Source organism: Rousettus aegyptiacus, unplaced genomic scaffold (assembly GCF_014176215.1).
Source record: "Rousettus aegyptiacus isolate mRouAeg1 unplaced genomic scaffold, mRouAeg1.p scaffold_m13_p_2, whole genome shotgun sequence".
In the NCBI taxonomy this organism is placed as follows: domain Eukaryota; kingdom Metazoa; phylum Chordata; class Mammalia; order Chiroptera; family Pteropodidae; genus Rousettus; species Rousettus aegyptiacus.
This window is the reverse complement of record NW_023416295.1, coordinates 40,705,349-40,731,491: the sequence shown is the minus strand read 5'-3', so window position 1 is coordinate 40,731,491 and position 26,143 is coordinate 40,705,349. Positions and strand designations below refer to the sequence as shown.

At 33.0% G+C, this 26,143-nt stretch overlaps 1 long non-coding RNA gene across 9 annotated transcripts in view; it reads left to right on the top strand.

Moving 5' to 3' along the window:
* LOC107520629 overlaps positions 1 to 26,143 on the top strand; it is a 232,097-nt gene that overhangs the window by 11,167 nt on the left and 194,787 nt on the right. For all 9 annotated transcript variants that reach the window (XR_004955992.1, XR_004955991.1, XR_004955995.1 and 6 more), the window contains exon 2: positions 2,211 to 2,263. This is a non-coding gene — a long non-coding RNA (uncharacterized LOC107520629). The remainder of the gene's footprint in view (positions 1 to 2,210; positions 2,264 to 26,143) is intronic.

The following is a 26,143-nucleotide window of genomic DNA, read 5'->3' as shown; positions in this document are numbered from 1 at the left end:
CATTTTGTCTTTTTTATACCTCCCATGTCTCTCTGAGTTATTGAAAATATTGAAAAACAATTATATAAAAACTATTACTATTCTTGATTGCTAATTTTAACATCTCTGTCATTTCATTTCAGTGGCAGTGTCAGGTGATTTTTTGATTCATTTTTTTTCCTTTATAAATGGCTCAGATTTTCTGCTGCTTTGCATGTCTGATAATTTTTTATTTAATGTCAGACATTGTGAATTTTACTTTGTTCCTGTTAGATATTTTTAATATTCATATAAGTATTTTGAACTTTGTTCTGGAATGCAGTTAAATTACTTAGAAACAATTTGATCCTTTCAGGTGTTCTTTTAAGATTAGCTGGGGTCAGAGCAGTGTTTAGTCTAGAATAATTACCATTACTATAGCAAACTTAACTGAGCACTAACCTAACATCCTATAAATCATAAGATTTTCCTGTTTGGCTGGTTGGAACAGCACTATTTCCAGCCTGTGTGAGCTCTAAATTCTGTTCCCTCTCATTATGTCAAATATTTATTTCTCAGCCCTTGGGTAGTTTCTTCAAATGTGTGTGATAATAGGTGTTGTACTGAAACTTGAGGGAGGTTCTCTGAAGATTTCCAGAGTGCTCTCTCAATATAGTTCTCTCCTCTCCAGCTTCTTGTTTTTCCTGTGAACTCTAGCCTTCTTGATATCCCTAGACTTTCAGCTCTGTCTCTTCAACTCAGGACATCTCCCAGGTTTTCCTTCCATGTGTTTGTTACCTCATGTACTGTCCTCCTTCTAGCTTTATAATATGATTGATGCTCTCTCATCCTTCAGGTCTCAATTTAAATAATACCTCTGTAGACAAGTTTTCACTAACTTCGTTGCTTAAGTACTCGTATTTGTGATCACAGTACCCTGCCAATTATCTTCATGGAACTCAATCATTTTGCAATTTTGTAATTATATAAATCCATTTATTTACACATTTTAGATCTGTCTCTCGCTGCGATACATAAACTTTGGAGGATTTGAGCCATATCTTCTTGCTCAATACTATACAGCCAGCACTTAACACTGCCTGTCATATAGTAGATATTCAGTGTTTTGTTGACTGTATGAAGGAAATGACTGAGTTGAAATCACATCTAGTACAATTTTCTGAGGCTAGAAAAACTACCATACCTACTTTCTTATTGATTACTAAAATTAATTAGAGAATAATCTTTTTAGTTTAAGAGCTATTACTTGGAAGAAAATTAGACTTTTTAGACTTTCATTTATGAGATTATTTCATGAAGGGAAAAGTCGGAGGGTAGAGTATATGTGAATACTGGCTATGTGAGAAAAAATATTCAAAGGAGAAAAAATGAGAAAGTGGAAGAAAGGGGCAAATGGGATTCTGAGACACACAATACAAACATTACCTATGGTAGGTGAATTCTAATCTTTCTATTATTTCTCTATATTTTTGTATACTATACGCTGCATCGTCTGTAATGTAGTTAACATTTATGTAATAGCTACTACATACCATTTAATTTTCACAACCCAATGAATCTTTATCATTCCTATTATAGATGGGGAAATGAAGTTCAAAAAGATAATAGTATTCCCTCAAAGTTACAAAACTAATACTTTCTTTTAAAATGTGAGCTTTTAATCATTTAGTCCTACTGCCAGACAACCCAGACTCCTTGAAGTTTTTTTTTTTTCACAAATATTCACAAGGAACTTGCAGAAAAACACAGGGACTGTGAAGGACCAGAGATATTTCTGAGGGATCAGAGTGTATTCTGTATGTTCAAAAGCTTTGTTTTCATTTTCCCAAGAGGATTTTTTAAGAATACTGTCCTCATACACAAAAATGGTCAAGGTTTTGTGATTGCCAAATCTTAAGTAGATAATATTAGTTATCTGATGATTATTCCCACTCTCCTGTGATATTTAGAATTGATAAAAGCAGTTATTAAACTGACATCAGACTTAGTGCTAATGTTTTGTTTGCTTACTGCTGTGTGGTTACCTGTCTGTTGGAACGTAGGTTTGAAAATTAACCCTCTAAAATCTATTGAAAAGTGTGCTACACTTTTAATATCTAAAATTCTATGTAGATACTGGTTCGTCAACATTAATGATTTAAGTTCTCGGCCCTTTTCTGCTTCCAGAGTTTAATACTTATTCACACTCCAGAGTTTAATACTTATTCACACTGAGATATTTTGTTTCCCAGGGAAGATGTCAACCAGCTACAGTTGGGCAACCTGATCTTACTGACATGTTAAGGTTGGTATCTATGCAATATAAGGGTCTGGTTTCCCTTCTATCTCTTCCTTTTCCTATCATATTGTCCACCGAATTCTGGTTGTTGTGACCTAATTTAGTTTACTGTTTTCCCATTAGGTTTTGTTCATCCATAAATATTTATGGAGTGAATACCATGTGCCATTCTCTAATTTAGTGCTAGAAGTATAGTGGTGAACTAAAAGATAAAAATATGTGCTTGTGGAGTATATATTCTAGCAGAGGTATAAACATTAAAGAAAACAAGTAAATTATATAGTATGTTTGACAGTGTTTTGCCCTATGGGAAAAAATATAGCAGGAAAGGGGAATCAGAGAGCCAGGAGTGGTTTGGGATGGGAAGAGCTACAGTCGTAAATGAGGTAACTAGAGAAGTCCTAACTGAAAAGATGACATGAGCTTATGCATGAAAGAGGTAAGGGAGAAATCTAGGTAGGTCTCTGGGGCTAGAGCTTTCTTATTAGAGGGACCAGCAAGTGCTGTGAGGTCAAAGCATGCTATGAATTTTCCAGATGCAACAAAAGGATCAAAGAGGCTAGAGCAGAGTGAGCAAGGGGAAAGTATTATAAGGCAAAGTTTAAAAAGTAAAGAATAACAGATTGTATAAGGCTTTACATGGAATTATAAATATTTTAGTCTTTATTCTTTGGAATTGGAAACTAATGGAAAGTTTTCATCAAAGCAATGATATGTTCTGACAAATTTTAAAGGGTCATTTTTGTTTCTGTGTTAAGAAGAGACTATAGGGGCAAAGGTTAAAGCAGTGAGACCACTTGAGCATTTTTTTAGTGATCATGGAAAGGTGAAGGTGGCCTGAACCAGGGAAATGACAATGAAGGTAGTGAAAAGTAGTAAGATTCTGGATATATTTTGATGGTGGAGTTCACAAGATTAACACAAGATTGGATATGGGTAAAAGAGAAAGAGAAAAGTCAAGAATAACGCCAAGATTTTTTGTTGTGATCAACTAGTAAAGGTGGATTTGCTATCAACAGAGATAGACATTTAAAGAGTAGCTTTTGGAGAAGGTCAGGAGTCTGAGCATGTGAAGATATCTAATAAATATCTGACTGGAGATTCAAGTAGGCTTTTTTTTTTTTTAATATAAATTTGAGATCAAGAGAGGGGTCCAGGCTTAATAGATGTTCTTAAGAGCTTTAAGACTGAACGAGATCACTAAAAGAAAAATATATGGACAGAGAAAAGATCACGTCCAACATTGGAGTCCTGGGGTAGTACAATGTTAAGAGATCATAGCGATAGAAGTTAGTGAGATAGGAAGAAAAGAAGTATGGACATGAAAGTAAAGTGAATAAAGGAGGAATTGGTGATCACCTTTGTAAAATTCTGCTGGTAGAATAAACAAGATGAAACCAAACATTAACCAGTGTAAATGTCAATGTGGAGGTTCTTGGTGGTTTTAGAAAAAGCAGTTTCGGTATGTAGGTTGGGGTACTTGTGTGTCCACTAGTTATATGTGCCACAACATCACCAAACACTTTAGTGTATAATTCCTATAAACAATGACATTCTCCTGTATAATCACAGTATAACCATCAAAGGCAGGAAATTAATATTGATGCATTACTACCATTTAACAAACCAATTCTACCCAAGTTTTCCAACTATCTCAAGTCCTTTAAAACAAAAGGATTCAATCTAGGATCATGTGATGAATTTAGATGCCATAGCTCTTGAAACTTTCCATCTAGGACAGTTCTTTAGCATTTCCTTGATTATTGTGACCTAGAAACCGGCCAGCTCTTTTGTAGACTGGTTCTCAATTTGAGTATGTTTGTTTATTAGAGTTAGAGTATGCATTTTTGGTATGAATGTCACAGAAGGAACGCCAAGATTTTTGTACCCTATTATAAAATATTGTTGCTCTGCTACTTCACTTTATCTTAATATTGGTGATGTAACTTTGATCACTTGGTTAAGGTTTTGTTTGTTAGGCTTCTCCAATGTAAAGTTACTAATTTTCCCTTTATAATTTAATCTCGGTTTCCATGAAGATAATTTGAAATTATGTAAATATGTCTTTTCAAACTCTCCTTAGTTTCATCATTCATTGATATTTTTTGACTGAATTATTACAATGATGATTGACAAATGTTGATTTTCCAATTCCATCATTCATTCTGCATTTATTAATTTCATTGTACTATAGGAAAAGACTATCTTTTCTCTCATTAATTTATTCATTTAGTATTATCAACATGGATTCCTGGATTCCTATTTTTATTCAATGATTTATAATTTGCTAAAATCATTATTTTGATGCTCATTTTGTCCCAGATTTGGCCAGTAGGAACCCATTTATGCTTGTTTCTGTGTGCTTTTAGCATGTCTCTTTTATTTATTGAGTGCTTTCTTAATTTTTGGCACAAGAAGGCTCATCTTGTACTTTCTCTTCCTGGGCCCTGGAATTAGCTATTTCTCCAAGCATCCTTGCTTTTTATGAAGAATGATATTTAGAAACCAAGATCTGGGTGTCGAATGTGTTTATTGCTATTGGAGTGTCAATGCTCTTAGGTTCTTCCAGTAGACAGTACTAGGGAATTTATACATATACATTTATACTTATTTGCATTTTTATATCTATCAATGAATATTGAAAACCTTACACTGATACTTTAACTCCAATCCAACACTATGAAGTTCATTCTAATTTTTTTTTTTCCTTTCTGTGTGGAAATTCTTCTATAAATAGTGAGAAAACTGGCACTTATTATCCTAGATATATGTACTAATCTAATCTCCCCTGTATGTAAAAATTCCTACCTCCATGCCTAGCTACTGCTGCCCTCTAAGCAGATACTTTCCTAATTGTGCTCAGGCTCCAGCTATGCTCCAGGGTGACCATCACCACCTCTCCCTCCACATAGTAAATCTTCTAACCCCATTTGGGCTCTAACATCACCACACCATGCACCAGGCTGGCCACCATAGTTCCATCACCTCCTTATCTACGCCTACCTCACTAGAAGAAAAGAAGCAAGCAAGGAAAGATGGATTTTTTTATATGTAGAATATATTCCAAGAGCTTTTAATGAACTGTTAACATTCATAGTTCTCAGTGTTCTTCATTAATCTATGAGAATGACAAATATCTATGAACATCATCTAAGCTACTTGATGGAAAATAAGCAAAAAAGTGAGGAAATAGTTTAAAACATGATTTTAAAAGATCAAGAGAGTTTGGGAGAAAATAGAAGCCAGAGAAGGGTGGATATGAGGATAGTATCTGGGTAAGTGTAAAGAGAATGGGCAGCAGTAAGGAGAAAAAGGAGCAGATAAAAATTCTTAGAGATGGAGGGAGAAAACCAGATTAGTGTAGGAGGAGGGATAACAAGAAAAGAGAAAGTCTCAAGAAGCTGATATTGGTGAACAGTGCAGGCTATGATATAGTGACCTTTTGCATTTGGAGATGAGGTGATGGTTGGAGGCCAATGAGAATGCAAATTTAGTTCAATAGTATGGAGAAAAGCCATATCCTAGGAGGTGAGGTCATAGTAGGAAAAATAAAGATCAAAGCTAGTCCAGGTACTCTGAAACTTTAGGTGACAGTTCGAATGCCACTTTCTCTGCTCACAGTTGCTTCCTTAGCACCCTGCACTCTTGCTACCATCTCACTCATTAGACCTTTAGTTTATTTATTATTTAATTCTGTTTTTCATGTAAATATAGGACAAGGATGACATCTTTACTTATAAAGCACATAGCACAGTGCTTGGTATATAACAGATGCTCTGTGAATTTTAGCATGAGAGCAATAGGAAAATTGTTTGAAAGAGCAACTTGTTTATGCATTTGACTACAATGAAATAACCCAGAATATGACTTGGTTAACTTTCCCCATGTAGAACCTCAGGATAAGATGAGAAAAGAATGGATTGAAAAAAAATTAAATCAAGTACTAAAGTTGAACAAAAACGAAGACTCTAATGCTAAAATGTTCAGTAGTAAGTGTTAATTAAAATGGAGCAGTACAGAGAAACATGAGAGAGGTACTGTGGAGGAATATAACATTGGCTTAAATTCAGGTTCTACTTATTGGATCTGCGATCTTGTGGTGTAATTTATGTAAACCTCAATTTCTTCATCTTTAAATTAAAGATTATAATCTAATGACAATATTGTCATTACTTTTAGATATGTGCCTAACTTGTATGCATAGTAAATACTCAACAAATATTAAGTATTATTATGTCTAACTTAATTTTCTATTCTCTATTCTTATTTGTTTTAAAATTATTCAATTTAATAAAACAGATCTTCCAAATGCTGCTGAGAGCTAGTATACAAAAGTCTTCATGTTTTGGACTTCCTAGTAAGAGATTTGTGAGATTCTAGAAAAAGAAACACTGTCTTGTCTTCCCGTTTATTTCCCATATCTAGCACACACTTGCACTACATATGAAATTTTGTAACCAAGTGAGCAAGAAACATAAAAATATTTATCCTTCCTTTGCTTCTTATCTTTCTTTTGTGAGTTTGCTTTTACACGTAGAAAAATTAAACCAGAATACAAAGAGTGCTGCGCCTGATGAAAAACTGAGATAAGTATGAAATTAAAAGTTTGAAGGACTGAAAACCAAAGTACTGAAATATGCCAGTTATGAGGTTGTTCGAAGGTCTGCACTCTTGACATTGCTTGTCAATTCCAGTTCTGATCTGTTACATAATCATAATGCAATTACCCTATCTACCATCTAACCCTCACAGTCTCTCTTGATTACTGGAGATAGCTCAGGTGTCATTTTTAAAAATTGAAAAACAAATTGGTTTTGTTTTTCTGCACTGCCACCACCAAAAAGCAGTCCACATGCCTTTCATTAGTAGAACTGTGTATATAATTTACATATAAAGCTATCATAGACTTATCATCCTGAGCAGTATGCCTGGGGACAATGTGGAAATTATGCTCTTTTGTGTAACTGGGAAGGTCTCCAAGATGGCTGTCATTTCTTGAAACAGCAGAATTCTTTTCTCACATGAACTACATGACAGAAGAGTGTTACACAGCTCACTCATGGAAGCTGGCAGCCAAGTGACACCCAAACAGAGTTCCGATTCTGCATTATGTAATTGAAAATCCCTGCAGTGCAATAACTTTTCAGTGTACACAAGGATCTAAATTAATGTCTCACTTCTACTCAGGGAGAAATAGGCTGCCAATAGTTTCATTTTTTTTTTTTCTTTTAGTTGAGAGATACAATTTATCTTAGAGAAAATTGTATCGGATGTTTCCATGTGTCTGTTTTGTGAAATGAAGATGTGTTTTATGCTGTCCTTTTTGTTTTTCTGCTTAATTCTTCGAGATGTGTAAGCTTACTACATTTCAGTGCTATTTGTATGCACGTTGTGTGTGTGTGTGTTTCTGCATTCCTTCAGTTGGTAGAAGGTACTATAAAAGTGCTTTGGCTTTTTTATGTATAATTTTTACATATAAAACATAATAGTTTAGTGGCCAAAACGGGGGAGATATTCTTCCTGAGACAGCAACTAGTTTTCTGGAAGATTCCAAAGATGATACCAGTGGTTATTTTAGAATTGGTTCTATTGGATCTGTTTTCTAGGACTCTCTTCCTTTCCTGGATGTATTTGCTTTTCATTCAGCTTAAATGAAAAGGTATTACTGCTCTTCAATTCAATTTCTCATAAATGATTGTTTACCGATGGCATTTTCATAATAAAAATGTGTTTTAATGGAAATTCTTTCCTTTGGTTCATTTTCAGTGTTGTTTTATACTAGACAAGGACTTTAACCTGGAGGGAGATGCTACTAATTATTTAGAAATTGGCAGTTCGATTGTTTCCCGTTGAGTTCAAATGTATATGGAAAACATTTATCCATCATTAACCTTTACTTGGATTCTCTAGAACATTTCAAAACCAAAGCATGCCTGAGCAATTTATGAAAAGAGCATGTTTTGTGAAAAACCTAGCTCTTCCTTTATCACTTGTAACATTAACTCAACTGTCCTAACCTAAGCTTCCACTTTTTCTTGAACCCCAGCAACAGTCTCTTAACTGGTTTCTTCACAACTAGTCTTACCTGCAAAACTGTTCTTCACACTCAGAATTTACATTGGATCATGTCAACCTCTTTCTCTCCTCAAAACCAACCACGCACCCAGGCTTAAAATTCTTCAATGGTTTTCTTTCGGTCTTAGGATAAGAAAACAAATTCTTATCATGCATTGTAGGGCTTGGCTTACTCCGCTAGCCTCATCTCATTCATTCCATGGTTCTCCTTCTCTAGGCTCCTGTCTCACTTGCCTTCCTTCAAGCCCCTGAAAGGGACAAATTCTCTTTTATATACAGAGATTTTTTTTGTATTTGGAACACAGTAGCTCACAATTTTTATCTCGTTTATTCTACTCTTTCTTCTGATATCAATTCAATTATTATTTCTTCAAGAAAGCTTTCCCTCCCCAACATAATTCGTTCATTTCCTTTTAATGGTATGCTCCCATTAGCACTGTTTTTTTCTTTTATAGCACTTTCTACAGTTGCAACTTTACATTTATTTTGTATAATATATTGATTAATATTTATCTTTTTTTAAAAACATGAAAGCAGAGATTATATTTTTTGCTTGACTTTGTATCCCATAACCAAATATAGTGCCTGGGTTATAATAGGAATTCCATAAATCTTTTTTTTTTTTTTTTTTTAATGAATGAATGAAGAAACAAAGAAACATGGCAAACATTTGGAATAAACCTTTACTAAGTCTATTGTGATTGTTTAAGATAAGAAAATATGGTCATTACACTATTAAAGTGTATTAGCCCTTTCTTTGGTGAAATAATTTTGGTTATCAAGTTCACCAGTTGCGTTTGAAAGTGTGGATCACTTAGATTTCATCTGAACACAGATTCTAGAGGGCAAGTACTCTAACTCATGAAAGAAGGTGAGTCTGGATTGTACTCTAATTTTTTTGGTGTTAGAGAGTTTAAAAAGTAGTCAGCATGTCTGAAATGCTCATGTGAGGAAATAATATACTCATATTGTAACAACATTTATTGAGTTCTTACTATGAGTCAGACAGTGTGCTAAGCTCTAAACCTACAATAACTCATTTATAGTCACAAGTTCTGAGGCTTTGGTACTACCATTATCTGCTTTCATAAGTGGAGAAATCGAAACATAAGTAACTTACCCTAGGTCATAGAAGTGACATAGATTAATAGAAGGTGGATCTGAGAGGTTTGTAGAAGTTTAGAACCCAGCTCTTATGTGTCTTATTAAAAATAACATTAGTAACATCTTTGGATTTTTGTCCAGCAATTGGGAGATGCACTTTTGTGTTTTATCTAATAAGTAGGAGTAGGAGACGAACACATCTTTAGTATAAGTGCAGGTTTTTTTGCTCTGTCTAAAATATAAATATCATCTGTATTATATTTTAAAAGATATAATGGGATAAAAAGTAAAATGATAACCTATCTTTTTCCTTCTCACTTTTGAAGCTTTTTAAATTGTTTGAATCTGTATACTAGAATTTTAATACTGTCCTCTACATTATTAATTATTATTATTAATATATCTTACAGTTGTATATAACTTTACAGTTTATTAGATACTTCTGTTTTCAATTAAAGAAGTTTCCTGTCAAGCTATACACACACGTGCATATATATATATTTACATATACTTTATACATGAACATAAGTAATTTTTTATAAGACTTCAAAAGAAGTATGATTAGCAACATTTTCTTCACAGCTCATTAATATCATGATTTCTAGTACAAAATAATCTCAAACTGAGCTTAACACTGCTATTTTCTTATTGTTTGCTGCTGGAAATAACAATAAATATAAAAACATTTAAATAGTAAACAATTAAAATGGCATTTTAATGATGTCATATTAATAAGGCATAAATGATGGAGTTTTTAATGCAATAATTATTGTCTTTAATTTTCTGAAAGTCTATTTTCTAAAAGCTTTCTTTTTAATCTTGCTCCATTTACACCAAACCACTAAAACTTTCTTCAGTGTAACACTAGCACAGGAAATAAGTGACAACAGGGTAGACTGCCTGACCTCAAGACCTCAACAGTTTTTACTTTGAAGACCAGGGAGCTAATGTGCACGAAATTCTACCAGCACACAACAAAATGCAGTAGAAATAAAATCAGAAAAGACCTTTTCAAATTTCTAATTTTTTTATTTGAATACCCGAAGTATAGTATGATTTAGATTTCCCATCATGTTTTTAGTTCTTTTCTGTAGACTGTCACACTTATATGCTGCCACATTGCCTCCCATTGTGGATAGGAAGATGGGTGGGTAGACATAGAATCAAGAAACAATTCAATATTTTTCATCCAAGCGTTCCTAGACATAAACTGATAGTGTCAGCCAGTAGTTGTACATGTAGTTACAGTTCGTTATCTAAAATCAAAATTACAAGACACAATGTTCTTAAATTCCGAGTTTAAGCTCAATGTTGCAATGTTTTTTTATATATTGCAAAATACAGTAGTTCCTTTCTAACAGTTTTGACCTACGTAAGGAAATTTCAGTGGAGACAAAGAAAATAACATGTTCTCGAACTCCCTCAGTGTAGCAGTAAACTGTATTAAGTATTACATGTCTCACTTTTCACAATTATGGAAAGCCTTTGCTATTTGGGGAAGGAGAGAGCCCAGACACTGAGAAGACACATAGTATGTAACAGCAGTGAACATGAAGTCAGAAGACCTGGGGAAGACTCCTACCCCTGCCACCTACTATCCTTGAAACAGGTTCTTCACCCCCAAATGATAAGAAAGTACACTTAATGATCCCTGCCCTACCTAACTCTCAGAGTAATGATGGGCCACAAGGTTATGTAAGTTGTAGTTCTGTGAAGCTTTATGCCAGTATCAGATGGTATCTCCATCATCTGTATCCTTTACACAGAGACTGTGTAATTAATAATTCCTTTATCTTGTTTGCTAATATCAGAGTCAATGATTCCTGAGTCACAAAGTAGTAGATCTGGATATACAGCTCTGGAGGAACTAGATAACTGTATACAAGTGTGGTCAGATCAGCAAGGTTTTTATGGTGTTTGTATACTTCACTAGTTGTCTTTGTTTTTATTCTCAGCCCTTGGTAGTGCTTTAAACGGCAGAGATTTTGAGAAAAGATATTGCAATTGTATTACTGAGGGTCATGGTTAAGCTTTATATAGGATGTTGGCCATGGCTGGTTTCCTTATCATTTCTCTCAAAAACTGTCAAGAGTATTTGATTGCGATGATGAACAGACATGAATACCAAAATGCCAATTGCCATCATTATAACATAAAATGTGGTATGTTTTCCGACTTCTTGTGAGTTAGAAAACATAGAAGCCAATGTCATTGAGAGGTGGTAATTGTGGTGGAATAAACCAGTAAAAAGAGGCATCACCTGTATCATAGCTGAGAATACACTTGGTCTAGCTCGTACTCCCTAACTATTCCCCACGGGGGTCAAGACTCCTGTTTTCCCTTTTTTAAAGATTGACATAATTTTTGAGTGGATAATTCATTCAAATGATTCCAAAATCAGAAAGTATAAAAATATACATGAGAAATCATAGATAGGGTAAGAGGGGTCAAATATAGGGTGACAGAGAGAACTCTAACTATGGGCGTTGAACACACAATGCAATTCATATATATGCCTTATTGTTGAATTATACACCTGAAACTTACTAGATTTTGTTAACCAATGTCACCATAAAAAAAGTACATGAAAACTCTTCCTTGCTTCCCTGCCCACCTGCTTAATTCACATACATCTTTCCCTACCATGGCCACAAACAAGGTAACCCTAGTATAGGGTTACACTTAAAATTTTTTTATTGTAGTAACATTGGTCAATAACATAATTTTCAGGCATACAAGATTATAATTCTACACCTGTGTACCCTGTTAAGTGTTTGGCACTTGAAGTCTAGTTTCCTTCAATTACCATATATTTGGTAATCCCTTTGACTCACTTCTCCTTCCTCATACCTTCTTTCCCCTCTGGTAACCACCATTCTGTTGTCTGTGTCTGTGCATTTTGTTTTGTTGTTACTTTTGGTCTTATATTCTACTTGTGAGTAAAATCATGGTTTTTGTCCTTTTCCATCTGACTTATTTCATTTACAATAATACTTTCAAGGTTCACCTATGTTGCTGCAAATGGCGATATTTCATCTTTATTATGGCTGAATATTCTATTTTATAAATACCACATCCTCTTTAATCATCCGTTGATGGACACTTGTTTCTATGTCTTGGCTAGTGTAAATAATGCTGCAATGAACATAGGGGTACATATCTTTATGAATAAGTTTTCATATTTTTGTGTGTGTGTGAGGGGGTGGTAGTAAATACTCAGAAGAGGAATTGCTAGATCATATGGTAGTTCTATTCTGAATTTTTTGAGGAAACTTCCACATTGTTTTCCACACTGGTTGCAACCAATTTACCATCCCACCAACAGTGTACCAGGGTTCCTTTTTCTCCATATCCTCTCCAACATTTGTTATGTCTTTATTTTTGATAATATCCATTCTAACAGGTGTGAGAGGTGTGAGGTGATACAGAGATACTTTTTAATGACTGTAATGCAATATTAATGTATATTGTCTTTGTTTAAAAAAAACCACACAGATGTCTTAACATACATGGTTTGTCACCTTAATTATTTTTACTTAGTAACTTAGACTTTCCTTTTAGGCAGTACTTGCTCATGTGATTGTGTAGAAGATTAGCTCTTTGAAGGGTTGGTCCTCAGGTTATACTTATGTAATCTGTATAGTTTTCCTGAAACAACTGGGGAAAAGCAGGGTAACTCGTTCTTCTAGGAGTTGAGCAAAAAAGTGAAGAGAGATAGATGTTATTATATTTATGTTTTGAGAATGGATCCTCCCAGTACATGCTGTTTGAAACTTTTGGGCATCCTGTTAAATGTCCTTTCTGTTTCCTAGAGAAAATGATACATATGAATATATTTATATGTCATCCAACTCATCACAATGTTGTTGTAATAATCTGACATTTAAAGGAAATCACAAAGATCTAGTCAAATTGCCTTTAAGATATATCTAAAAATAGTCCTGGAAAAAATTGGTGTGTTTGTTAAAGAGCTTAAATACCTAGACATTGCCTCCCTTTTTCTGTTCTCTGTAAGTATGTATTTTGGAGAGAAATCATAAGGTTTTCTGTGTTGGTCTTAACATATTCAGCACATTAGCAAGTATTTTCAGCAGTCTAGCGTAGCTTCCTTCTATTAAAGACAGAAAATAAAAGTTTAAAAACAATTTATAAAATTCAGAATTAATCATCCAAACATAAAAGCATATTATATATAGAATTATGTAATATTTCTTAAACATTTATTGATTAAAAAATCACATTCTGGTCATGGATACTGTTCAGATGGTTTTTAGTTATGTAAATTATTTCTTTCCTGACTGCGTAATTAGATGATGAACTGGTTTCTAGAGTATCATATACTTAATGTGTATTTCTAAAAATGCTTTAATCATATAATTGCTAGTTTATCAAGTAGAAAATATAGGTTTGAGAACACTATCATTATGTCATTATTCTCCACAAAAGACTGTGAAACACACAGAAGAGGCCATTATGAAGCAAATAACAGTTTTCTGTAGTGTCTAAAGTTGCAAGGATTAAAAAAATAGAAATAGCTAAGAAAATGCCTAAAAGTAAAGAGTTTAAAATCTAGGCAGGCAATTTATCCTGTGTGTCTCTATCTGAAAAATTAGTCCAGGCAGAGGAAGTGAATAGGCAAGACTGGAACCATGAAGCTAGTAGATTATCTGTCTCAATGAGTGACACTAATATTTAATAATAGATTCACTAAATTCCATGTAGAAAGCCTAAAAGAATGAGATAAACTTAAGACTTACTGTATGCATTAGAATCTAGTCACACTGTTCTTATGCTTATTATTAAGTGTACTATAAGTGTGATTGCAATAGATAATGATTTATTTTCACTTGGTCTAGAGCTAGTAGGAATTGGAGCATATATTCTGAAATGGCTAAGCGGTTAAATTGAAATCTAGTATTACAGAACTCAAAGATGAAATTTTTGACTCAGTGGGTATCATGAGTCAGAAAATCTATTTTCAATAAAGTCCAAAGTAAAACTGCTTCATCTGTGGGTTTAGTGTGAGAAGACAAACTCCTAAAAAGTCTCTCTTTCTGTCAATATTTGTTATACATACATATATTCTCTCTCTCTTTCTTTCTCTCTCTCTCCCCGCCCCCTTCATTCCTCCCTCCTTCCCTCTCTCTCCCTCCTGGTCTCCCTCCCTCCCCATACACATAATTTACCTCCACTTCCTCATTTAAAATAGTTACAGTTATAACTCTGAGCAGGAAGAGGAAAATTAAGCCAGGATGTTAGATTTATAGATAAATGGGAAGTGTTGAAGATATTCCTGTATTGTGGCTTAAGATTAGGTAATTATTTTTTTTTCTGTTATCATTTACTCTGGTCTTAAATCTAGTTCATGATTAATGTATCCAGATGATTTGTATTTTCATGTAATGAAAGCATTTTTTCTCCCATAAAGTAGTGATTTAAAAAAATTAGGTTATTAAATCATTGTTACATTTTGCTATTTAATCCTTTGATTGCCCTTCTCTTGTTAAAAAGGAAGGGAAAATAATATTCTAAGAAAACGGTGAGTTTAAAAAAATTTTAGTTTGCTGAAATGATTAAAAATTGATTCATTTTTGATCATTTAGTTCTCTCAAGAAATCCTGAAACAGACGAAGGTCTGTTAGTTAGTCGGTGACTTCTATGGCTTAGGCTGGGAGCAGCATAGAGCACCGCTGAGGAGTCCAGGTTAATGGTTCAGAATGACGTGGTTTGAGTCTTGGCTCTGTCACGTACCTGTTTGTGACTTTGACCAGCTTACTTTGCTTCTCTGTACTTAAATTTCCCCATTCACATAATGGAGATGGTAATATTAAGTTCCTCATAAAAAATTAAAGGCCACTATGTGTGCAAAGGCTCAGAGTGAGTGAGGCATGTGGCCCATGCTCATTACATGTTAGTTCTCGGTTTACTTCCTGTGCTCTAGCCCTGGCTCCTCCTCTTCTTCCTGTACCTTCTTCACTACTCTATGATTGCCTGTTCCATCAAAATAGTTGATACTTAAAATATAACTAGAATTTTTTTTTTTTAAACGTCTCTTTGTCACTTAATAGCTGGGGATCTTGGGAAAGTTTCATTCCTGAGCCAACTTTTTTCTCATTTGTAGAAATCTGTTTTCTTGTGAGGATCAAATGACATATTAACTGTGAAAATACTTTAAAGCTATAAAGTTTTAGGGATTATAGCTTGAAGTGTGAGCTATAGAAAGGCCAAGATCATGTCCTTGTTTGTTTCTTTTTTTGAATAGAAGTTATTTTTTCCACTTGCATAGATTTTTATTTTTGGAAACTGAAAAAATAAAAATAAGCAGAGAGAAATAAAATTTGTATTTCTTCCACTCAAAGACAATATTTATTGTTAACATTTTTATGTAGTTTTTTCTATTTCTTTTTCCATGTATTATTTATCTTATAGGAATGCAATTTGGTATGATCATGTCATTTTTAAACGTTCGGATATCTCTAGCACGCCGACAGTAAAATGTAACTCAAGCAATTAAGTCACTTTGTCAATCTCTTTCTTAATATATTGTATGTACATGCACATATGTGTGTAATACAGCCTTTTTTCCTACCTGATTTTGTTTGCCTTACAGTGCAATATATACACAGCCTTTATTTTGTACTTTCAGATGGTCAAGAGTTTTACATGCTAAAAACTATTATAAGAACAGCCAATTTTAGCTTTAATTCTATCACCAAATCAGATACTTTTTTTTTTCCAGATGAATTAAATACAGTCAAACTGTTCAGATCTTAGGTATAGTTTCCTTTATACCTTCGTTGTATCAAAATTTGAAGGAAAAATAATTATACGAATTAGAGGTTGTGTGAAGGAAATTGATAAGACACTCAATTTTGAGAATGCAGAAATTTGAAACCCTCATGGACTAAAATAATCAGAAACAATACTCATAAAGTTAATTTATATACTGATTTTGATTTTGAGCCTGTAGATGATCAAAATGGGTATAAATATATATACATTGCAATAATTTTAAGCTAGTTAAATCATAGTTATTAAAACATCATAGCAATTATTTAAAGATAGTTTTTTAAAAATATAAGTTGTGATATAATTTTTGCCAACCATATAATATATAAGAACTTAGAGCAAAAGAAAAATAGCAAACAAACAATGTTTGAGTAAAGGTGGGAAAAGAAGAAAAAAGAAAAACAACCAGAGAAGCAAACAATTAAAACAACAACAGCAACAACAAACACATATACAATTCAAAAGAGGTGCACAGGAACATAATAGCTGTAAGATTGGATATGAGGCAGCAGCATCCGCAGAGATGCACATTAGCAAAGTTGAATCAGACTTTAAATTTGGATTGTTCAACTGAGCTTATGTTCAGTATATTTAATTTTTTTCATTCAAGAAATATTTATTACGTGTACTATGTGGAATTTAACAATAAAATAATTGTTAAAGTCTCTGCCCTCCAGATCACAATATAGTGTGGTGGAGGCAAATGCATACACAGATTATTAAAATGCAAGATGACAAAAGCAATGATGATAACAGGTACATGTTATTATAGTATCTAGGAGAAAGAAAATGTAGCCTCGCCCAAGGTATGGTGATGTCACTGAATAGTATGACTGTGAAGAGTTAGGCATAGTGGAGAATAAAAGATATATAAACTAAGCCCTGGAAGTGACAAACTGCTTGGTGTGCTAGTTTTGTATTGTCAGTGCATAACCTGTAAGGTAGCAAGACTGTATAGGCAGGAAAGAACTGGGTTGTGGAAGAACCTGGTAGCTATATGAAGATGTTTGGACTTTACTTGCAATCAAGGGAAAATGGAAACTGTGTTCCTAGGAGACTGTATAGGTGAAAATTGTTAACAGTTATTACCAAAGAATGGCTTTTTTAGAAGCAAAATTTTAATTTCAGGGAACTTATTTAGAGATCACTAATTTTATCAATTTAGCAATCCAGTTTTTACTTTTTATCAGATGTTGTTTATGTTTCCAATATCCATATTGAAGAACTAGAAAGGATAAGTGTACAGTGGTAAAATTAAAGTAGAAGTCTAAAATAATAAACTTTTTTTTTTTCACTGATTGAAAAGAACTATATGGTATCCTACAGCCAAAAAATTAATTGATTAAGTAATTGCACCAGTATGAATCTTGTTACTAATAAACAAATCAGTTCATGGAGAGCCTAAGTCAGATGACATAAATATCTTTTAAAATTCTGCAATTTTCTCATTACTCATTTAAGTGGCAATCTCAAAATATCCTCCAACTCTCTCGTTCTCTCCCTGCATCACTCCTCTGGTTTCACGATGACACAAAAAGCCTCCTGTGTATGTAGAAGTTATTTTGTCAGTGGTTGGGAACTGGCTTTTAAAAAGAAAGGAATGATTAGGGATAAACTGTTACTTTGCCACATAGATACAGCACTACATGTCAATCAAGATAGAAAGTGGAAATAAATTCTTACAGTGTGTTACACTATGTTCAAAATATGAAGCAAAGTGTTAATTGATTATACTAGGTGATCAGTAATTCTAATCATGCATCCTTGTTTTCAATAATATAATTTAATAAACTTCTCAAGTTACAAAATACAGTCATATCCCGTAGGTAGGGTGGCACAGTGAAAAGAGCATGGTATTTTAGATAAGACAAGCTTGGATTTAACTTGTGTTTCCCACACTTACTACTGTGTGAACTGAGACTGGATAGTTACCTCTTTATGCCTTCATTTTTCATTGAAAAGTGAAATAAGGGCTTTTTCCCTGGAGAATTATGAGGATTAAATGAACTACAATAGATAAAGCGCCTAGCTTAGTAAATCTTTTCTTTTAATAGTGATTATCATTTGACTGACTTATTCAACACTTTCGAGAGATTTTATTAGCCCAGGGAAACTAAGGCTCAGATAAAATAAATGATTTGTTCAAGTTTAGCCAGAACTAAACCCACTTTTTCTGTTTCCAAATCCCATGATCTTTACTTTCTCAAGAAAATACATCAGAAATATTTCAATTAACGTGCCATAAAAGAACCTCAAAGGCAAGCAGCTAAAATATATATGGAAAAAAGAAAATCTTCAAAAATTTCAAGTATTGATCCATCATTTTATATCCTGTGTCTCACACTCTTTCCAGATTATAAATTAAGTTGTGTCTTCCCATTTAGACATGCTTTCTACCTCTTGGAAATGAAATGCATAATCTGATTCTTTGTGGTTCAACTGTAAGCAAAACAGAGCAGAGTCCTAAGATATCAAAACTGCCTAACTGAAAACTTCAAGCTGCCCTTAGCTAGTAACCCAACGTGAATGTGCACTGTACACCTTTTCAAAGACTATGATACTTGGTATCACTGTGGAAATCATATCATTTCTGGGTAGACAGGATCTTTAAGGCCCCATGACCCTTACTTAGTCTGGTTGGTAGAGTTCTTTTAGGAATCACAGTTGTAAAGATGCACTTAATTTATTTCACACCCTGTTTTACACATTTTTCCACAAGCATTTTAAGTTATATTCACACCTATTAGTAGACTAATGCCTGCATATCTTCTCATGCTTGCTTTCGTATTTTGTATACATTTTTCTCACCCACTTCTAACTTGGCTTCACACTTTTTTTATGCTAGAGCTCATTAGTTTTGCTTCCTTTATACTCTGTATCACTCTTTGCTTATGCTCAGTGAAACAGCTTGCTCTGCCAAAAAGCAAAGCAGAAAACAATAACGTTTTTATTTGAAATCATAGCTAAATATACCATATTATTAAGGAATAGTAAAGGTAAGAAAAAGGGGTTCATTTCTGGCAGGTTAAGATTTCAGCTTAAAAAAGTATCAGTTTCTCTAATAAAAGTTTTAAATTGTAAAATTTACATTTTAAATTTTTTTCATCTATCACAGAAGATACAGGCCCATTTATCAAGCCCATATATAAGTATATCCAAGCTTGTGTATGCCTATTAAAAATCAAATTATATTTTTCAAAGTGATGTTAGTCCTTTGAAATTTTTTTCTTGAATAAAAACAAATTCCTCCCATTTCCTTTATTTTAATACTATGTTTCATTAGACTATGTACTTTTATCTGGTAGAAATAAGTTTATCCAGCTAAAATGTTAAATTAAACTGATGTTCTTTGAAAATAAATTCAAGGGACCACAAAGAAAATATATGCTGCTATTTCTAAATCAAATGCCTAAAATATGAGTGTTAGGGCTACTTATTTTTACCACACAAGCACAGGAAAATTAAAACTGTATATAATTATGCAACTAGGGTTACTATTAAAAATACTTAACCAATATAGTGCAGGAAATAACTGTAATCATAACAGAGAAATATTTCACTGTATGTATTAGATCTCTGTCAGCATCAAAAAGTAGCAATACATTCACAAGCAGGTTATTGTATTTCCATATTATCAAACCATTCCTTAACATTATTTTTAGCAAAATGATTGATTTTATAAATAAAATCTTATTCTAATTTTTGCTCATAATCAAGACAGGCTGCTTTAACAAAAAATTATTGCCACATCTACAACTGACTGACATAATTAGTCATAACTCTTCTATAGTGGTATAATTAACAAGGATGTTATTCATTAAACTGAATTGTGTCAAAAAGCAATCATAATTTGAGGTGCTACATAGATCTGATATAAGGATGTTTTCAAAGTATGAGATACAATTAAAATATAATGACTCATAATGTTTACTTATAATTACAGCTATGAAACACTTTTTTTCTCAAGACTTTATACTTTCAGATTATTACAAATATACAAATTGTTTAGGACACAGATACTACAGTTACATATGTATTGCATCGATAATGTATTTATTGGATTGAATAATATGTTTTCTATAATTTTCTAATAACTATAATTCATACTGTATGTGATTTATATATAAATATGCATTATATTTTATATATGTATAATATAGCATATGTATTATAATTACATAATTACAATTATATACATATATAGTACATAGAGTTATAGTTTTATAACATACATATAATTTAATTGAATATTATATATTACCTCATTCTATTAAAAAAGAGACAATAGGGAGCAGTGTAGTGTAACTAAGGGACTCAGCTCCATGTTTCAGATCTTAGGTCTGTCCTGTACTAACTACAGAACAGGGTAGTTTACTAACTTTCTGGAAGTCTTCATTTTTTCAACTTTAAGTGGGGAAAAATAACATCCTCTTAGAATTTTGTGAGAATAAAGTGAGGGCATGTATACAAAATGCTTATGGTAGCTGGCAATTGGTAAACATAACATAAACAGTAGATATAAGAGAAAAGGGGAGGGAAGAGAAGTTCGCAGCAGCAAGAAGCTTTGTAAGTGTTAACATACATATTTGCTTACATTTTCACAATTCTAGTGATTATATTGAATTGCAGTATGATATATAACTCGGTTTTGAAAATAAAGCATGGATTAAAGAATTCTAAAACAAGAAAAAACAATTTGATGTTTTCAGACAAGCAGTGGGATGATTATTTCTTGAATAACTCAGAGTAGTGAGACTTACAAGAATGAATGAGCAATATGAGGGAAAATTTGCGAACACTTCATTTTTACTATGTGGTTTGTGATTGCAGAATTCTTACAGAATACTTTATGTGGTGGGAAGATACTTATTTAAAATGACTCTTCAATTTTAAAGAGGTCATATCAGGGTTAAAACCAGTGAATATAACATGAGAAGGTTGCTGTATAAAACCAAACCACAACCTCAAGCTTCCCAAACTCTATTTGTCTTTCAAACAATAGAAATCAGTTAACGGTAGAACTCCCCATGTGGTTTGCTTCAGTTCTATGGTCAGTAGTCCCAACAGAAATACTAATGCAGAGTCTCTGAAATAAGCATCACTGTGAAAAAATTTCTGCTTACTTTGCCTCTCAAACTTGGAAGTCAGTTAGCATTTCTGGTTTCACAACTAGATATTTAAGGAAGGAAAATAGTCTTTCGGAGTTTTAGCAACCACTTTCATTAAGGATTAATAGTTATGCAATGAGAAAATAAAAAGAGAAATTTCTCTGTGTTATATTTCTCAAAAGAAGATCTAAATTTTGTAGATTTAGAAAAAGGAAATTTAAAAAATGGATAGAGCAATGTTCATATTAATTGATTTTATCATTATATTCAAGTTATCTAGGATATCTGGATTATTTAGGATATCATGTTATCTAAATATGCTGTGTTTACATGATTATTCTGTTTAAAGAATTTAAAACACTTTATATAAATTTAAGCCTCTATGTTTAGATCTGAGTGCCAACCAGTTTGATTTTTTAACATTCCTGTGACATTTTGATATCTTTTTGCATAAGGTTCTCAAAATATTGAAGTAACCCAAGCTCTTTCTTCCTCTACCCTTTAAAAGAAGTATTGTCAGCTTTTCTTTTCCTTTTAAAAACATTTTTTAAAATTATAGTTGACATATAATATTATATTAGTTTCAGGCATACAACACAGTGATTAGATATTTATATAACTTATGAAGTGATCACCCTGATAAATCCAGTGTCCATCTGACAAGGTAGATAGTTATTACAATACTACTGAGTATATTCCCCATGCAGTATTCATACATCTCTATGACCATTTGGTAGATACCAGTTTGTACCTCTTAATACCCTCCTCCCTTCACCCATCCTCCCCCGCTTTCAAAATGCTCTCTATATCTATGAATAGTTTCAGTTTTGTTTGTTCATTTATCCTGTTCTCTATATTCCATATATGAGTGAAATTATATAACATTTGTCTTTTTTTTTATCTGATTTAACTTTATTCAGCACAATAACCCTCAAAGTACATCCATGTTGATGCAAACGGCAAGATTTCATTATTTTTTGATGACTGAGTAATATTCTATTGTTTGTACGTGCCACCTCTTTTTTATCCATTCGTCCATTGGTGAACACCCAGGTTGCCTCTATATCTTAGCTGTTGTAAATAATGCTGTCAGCTGTTCTTATTGATGGGAAATTAGAACACAGCTGAAGTTAGTGGCATGTCTTATATTCATAAAGGCAGTAGCATAACCATGACAGATATAAAAATATATAGAGAGAGAAGGTAGATTTCCAATTCCATAAAGTTTAAAAACATGTTGATCTAATGGGTAAACCAGCAGGTAAACCTTGCAGTGCTGAATAAAAGGTGGAGGATACTTTATAAGAAGTTATAAATTTTGACTTTTTGAGGTAAGTTAGGAAATAATCTGTGGAACTCAAACAGGAATAAAATAGCTAATAAATCTATGCTTATCTGGCATTTACTGGTATGTGTTCCTCAATACATATTTTGCCTTCAGTTTTGAGAGGTATTATCACTAGATATGGAATTCTGAGTTGACAGATTCTTTTTCTTTCAATCCTTTAGGGTATCTCTCATTGCTCTAGGCCCCATAATTTTTGATGAGATATCAGCAGTCATTTGAATTTATTGTTTCTCTGTGTGAAACATGCCATTTTTATTTAACTTTTGTCAACATTTTTTCATTCTATTTTGTTTTTATAAACTATTATGAACTTATTCTGGGGGATATTTATTCTGTTTGTGGTTTGCTGAGGTTGAATCATTTATGTCTTTTTACCAAATTGGGGAATATTTTCCCCCATTATTTCTTCCAATTTTTTTCTCTTACATTCTCTTCTCTATATACCCGGGTGTATACCTGTGTTATAACTTTAGATAAAAATCCCACAAATCCCTGAGACTCTTTTTATTTATTCTGATAATTTTTCTCTGTTTTTCAGATTAGGTTATTTATATTGATGCATCTTCAAGTTCACTGACTTCTGTCATTTCAGTGTGCTTTTAAGCTCATCCAGTACATTTTTAAATTTCAGGTATTACATTTTCAGATATAAAATTTCAATTTGATACTTTATAGTTTCTATTTCTCTGTTAATATTTTGTATCTTTCATTCATTGCACACATTTTCCTTTATATCCTAGAATAATTATAATGGCTGCTTTAAAATTCTTATTTGCCAATTTCAACTTCTATGTCATCTCAGAGTTGACCTCAATTGAATGTCTTTTCTCTTGAGAATGGCTTGTATTTTCTTGTTTCTTTATATGTCTGGTAATTTTAGATTATATCTGTATCATTGTGAATAATATATTGTAGAGCCTCTAGTTTATGTCTATTCATTTGAAGAATATTGAATTTTGTAAAAATTTTTCAGCTTGGTGGAACTCAAATGGTAAACTTTCTCTCCTGCAATAGGTAGCTGCTCAAATTTAACTTCAGTTACCTTAGTCTCAGTTGTGCTCCCTGTAATCATCCTTCACAAGCATAGTTGAGGGGCCAGTCAAAAATCTAGGCTTCCCTTCTCAAACCCTCCCCACTTTCCAGTTGTCTCAAAGTTTGTTCTCTGTTTTTTGAAGCTATAGGATGGTGGTTATCTATCTGAGTTCTGGCCACCCCCATGTATATGCTTCACAAGCAGCTGCACTCTAATAAAAAACAAACAAAAAACCCAATAACCATTTTTTAAAAAAGATAGGAAATATATCATGCCATCTCCTCATCTAAGCATTGAATCCCTTTCAGTATCATCCTGCTTTCGTTCACTTTCCAATGCCTTCAGGTAGTTTTATTTTACATTTAATTCAGATTTTTACAGTTTTATCTTTAGAAGGGTTTGTCTGAGAAGAGTTTATTTGGCCATGACAGGAAATAGAATGTTCACCATAATATATATCCTGTATTCTCATACTATACTAAGGGGTTAAAATAGAATCATAACAATAGTTCTAAAGTAAAAACTTACAGTCACACCCTTACTCAGTGTCTCCTTAAATTTTGTGCCCTGTGTACCTTGCCAGCCTGACCCTCTTCCTGGCCCTGAATGTGTTCTGATTCTATAACTTCTGAAGTGCGTGACCTTGGAAATGTAAGCTACTCTCTCTAAGCCTTAATTTCCTCATAAAGAGGTAATGGCGACTTGAGAATTTTAATGACAGTGTGCAAGGTGAAAGGAATATAAAAATAGAGAACTGATTAACAAGTTTCAAAGAACCACAAAATTATAGAGTAATAAAGGGTAAGCTAATCTGAGAAATTTATTTTACTTATTTTATTTTATTTTATTTTAATTACTTATTTTACTGAGGAAGAATTTGCTTAGGAAGATATAGTGACTTATCCAAAACCATTAATATATTTTGGGCAGAACCAATTCTGGAGATGTTTACAGGATTTTATTCAGCATTCTGTCCACTATATTTCTTACTAGAAAGCCTAGTGAACTAGGTTGAAGACTCTGGAAATGCAGAGGAAACAAATAGATTCAGGAAAATGTGTGGAAGAAGAATTGACTGGTGAACAGTCAAGTAATGACTTGGAAGCCCTTAAAGATAGATGTCTACAATTTATAGCACCGTAATGCAAAATAAGGCCAATCATCAGAAATAAGCAATAAAAGTTGATAAGAAAGATGGTGACTTAGCAAAGGTTGGGGTAGAGAAAATATACTTGTTAAAATGTGAAGGATTTAGGTAATATTTGAGGAAGAATGTTTGGTGAAAGAAGTCTATTAGAGATTTGTAATAGGATATTTAGGCAAACTGGGAAACTCTTTTTATGATGATCTTTAAAAATAGTTTTCTGAGATGGCTTAACTGTAGCATTGCTTGCAAGCAAGAATTCATATTCAATGATTTATCAAAGTCCATCCGAAGTCTGTGATTCTTTGAAGTTTTCCGATTTAGTGCACTTGGCTTGCAAAATTGATGTTGGATATGGGACATAAAACTATGAAGGATTCGATATGACCTTTTAAATGGGAAAGGAATCAGCTTTGCTATATTAAAGAAGTTACTGTGGTGTAACCTTTCCAGATCTTGCAGACTGCAGTGCCTTTAAAGACCCAAGAATCTGAAACTTCATCCATTCCTTAACCATATGTAACCAGCATGTGCGCCAAGGCAGTTACAGAGAAAGAAAACGGCTGTATCAACAGGCAGCATCTGCACCAAAGAACTAAAAAGGCTCTCAAGCTAACGTTCATCAGTGAAAGAGGGATGATGAGCCTGACCAAGTTGTTTTCCAACAGTTTCCTGTTTAAGACAACTCTATAACCTGAAGAAGTTACATTTAACTTTTTTTTCTTTTTTTTTTTTTTAGTTTTCTGGCTTATTTGGTAAATAGTTATGATTTTGTCATTATTGGTTTTCTTCAAGCAGAATCATGGATTCAAAATAATTTTAAGGAAAAAATGATTTTAAGGAAAATACTGTCTATCAGCCTGTTTTATTTTGAGAGAAATTGGAGTGGCCAAAAATGATGTTTTAAAATTCTACTTTAAACTTGTCTTAGTCTAGGACCTAGAAAAGCTATTTCCACTGTGAAAATATGTGACTCTTACTGATCTAGACAAAATAAATTTGCTATATGTCAGTGGAGTAGTTTATTTACATTATCTTGTTGAGAGTATGGGTGTATTTAACTATGGTAGTGGGTACTACTTATGAAGAATGTGTTCAAAGTCTTTTCTTTGTGATGCATGCATTTTAATTCAATGATGATTATAGATTCAATGACGTGGGATAGAAATTGTTATCATTTTAGGCAAACAACAGAGAAATTGGTAGCAATCATTTCTATGGATATATAACAGTGTGATCTCTGTAAAGCCTGCATTGAAATTGACCATTGAGGATGGTGTCTGCT